Raw genomic sequence first — 2,420 nt, 5'->3', positions numbered from 1 at the left:
TTGCTCATGGCTCGACGTTCAGTCTCCAGAAATTAATAATTAAGCTAAATTTATACTGAACATGAATAATTGTGAAGGCGGTGCCCCTTTATCTGGGCACCTTCTGCTTTTCTACGGCTTTGTGTGTCCTCATCTGAGTTTTCAGCATCAAAGTGAGTTGTGTGTTACTTTAAAGTAGTGTGTCTATTCAAATTTTTGATGTCTGTGGAGGATGATTATATCACAGTAAAGAATTCCTGCTCAGGTTTTAGGGACACAGAGGGATGAAACCAGGTTGAACTGATGAGAGAAGCCACATTTTTGTGCGTTTTATTTATTTATTTGTCGTCGTTAAAAGGAAACACAAATAGCTCGTCCGAGTCGTGACGCTCTCCGTGGTGCTGACGCTCCCGGCGTCTTTGGCTAAAGTGAATTTTTGTGTAGCTCAGATTCAACCGGTTGGAAAAACACGCCGACCCGAACCTCCAGCTGTCGTCAGCTGATGAATACGAGGACGAGTTTTGTTTTTTTTTTGTTACAAAGAAAGCCACTCGAAGTCTTCGGAGTGTTTTACATTAGTAAAACATGAAAGACAGATCTGAAGATAGCAGCTGACTTTAACCTGCATGTGAACTTTATAAAAACCTGAATAAGAGCGAGGCTGAGTGTCGGCTGCCCGGTTTAAATCGCCTTTTGTGTAATCTGGGACTCTTGTTTTGAAAATCAGGCTGTACCTAAAGGTCGAGTCTGGACTGTAATGAAATCCAAAGGTCACTTTGTGTTGACGATGAGAATAGAACACACAAACATTTTGTGCTGCTATTGGGGGACTTTGTGATGGAGAGTTCGTTGTTTCTTTCACCAAAAGTTGTTACTTTTATTTAAACAATTAGAATTTTCTGTATTTTTATATATTTTTTAATGCAAGACTTTTTTTTAAACAAAACTTTTAAACCAAAGTGAATAAGAAGTTCTTAAAATTAGTGTTTACTGGCTGAAGTTGTTCACGCTGACCATTCACAGTACACGCGATGAGGTCACTGAGGTTTCCAGGGAAATAAATGTTTTTTGCTGGCTTTTTTTAATACGAGGAAATTTTTCATAATCGGGACTAAAATTTGACAAACCACAAACTTTGACTCAGACTGCCGAAGTGAGACAGTTGCAACATGAACTGACTGAGTCACGTCTTCGGATCAGCTGATTATTTGTGAGACATCTGAAGACGCTTTGTGATCTGAATGTCTAAACACAAACTCTAAATCAGTTTTCCTTCTCTCTCCTCTTCTGGCCTGCTGCCATGTGACTCTCCTCCGCTAGGCGGCAGCATTGAGCCGCCACCAGAGAACGACTGGGAGACTTTTGGAAAAGGAGGGAAGGAAAAAGAGAAGGAGCTGATGTTCCTCAGACGACGGACAGAAACTCACCGATTCTTCTTCTTGGAGGGAAACGAAGGGACAAGAGAGGAGGCGACGGAGGGAAGATGCTGAGGGAGGAAGGAAGGAAGGAAGGAAGGACAGAACAAGGACAGACTTTGTGATGTGTGTCCACCAGCCTGTGTCCTCCCTGTTACGTAACACAGTCAGAGGACCTAATTGAAGCCAGTCATTTACTTTGGAATAGATGTAGCAGCACCTCTTCCTCCTCCTTCTCTTCTTCCTCACCTCCTCCTCTTCTCCCCCCCCCCCCCCCTTCCTCACCTCCTCCTCCCCCCCCCCTCTTTCTCACCTCCCTGGTTCCTTGAAGGAGTCGGTCATCAAAAGTCAGGAGAAACTTCAGAGAGAGAGAGAGAGAGAGAGAGAGAGGTGGATGATGAAGATGATGAAGATGTTGTCATGGGGACATCCAAGGTGAACAGCAGCCTCCCCCGTCACTCTCTGCCGAAGTGCCCTTGAGCATGAAGCCACTGCAGCCTCAGATGATGATGATGATGATGACGGGAAAGTGACGTCACCAACATTTCACGGAGAATCCCGAATCAATTCAAGGGAACATGATGAGAGAAAAAAAAGAAAAAGAGAGTCTGAGTGAAGAACTTTAAAGAAACTGCTGATCGATGTGTGATCGATCTGGTGTGTGTGTGTGTGTGTGTGTGTGTGTGTGTGTACGTACGCGCGCTGTTTCCAGCCTGCAGGTGATTAGTTCAGGAGTGCGCACGTCCTGCACGGAGACAGAAGTCATAAAAAGTAACTGCGAGTCCTGTTACCCCCCCCCCCCCCCCCCCTCTAAGAAACCCCCCCCCCCCCCAAACTGGCCCGCAGCCAGCTCCAGCACGCTCCGAGCCTCCTCACCGCTCACTTTCCACCTCCCCTTCTTCTTCTGAGAGGACGGAGGGAGGGGAAAGGAGGAGGAGGAGGAGAGAGGGAGGGGGGGAACCTCCAGGAGCTGAAAGAGGTGGAGCAGAGGGGAGGGATGGAGGGAGGAAGGGGAGGGGAGTCTCT

The sequence above is a fragment of the Echeneis naucrates genome, chromosome 18 (genome assembly GCF_900963305.1).
Source record: "Echeneis naucrates chromosome 18, fEcheNa1.1, whole genome shotgun sequence".
In the NCBI taxonomy this organism is placed as follows: Eukaryota; Metazoa; Chordata; class Actinopteri; order Carangiformes; family Echeneidae; genus Echeneis; species Echeneis naucrates.
This window is presented reverse-complemented; position numbering follows the sequence as displayed.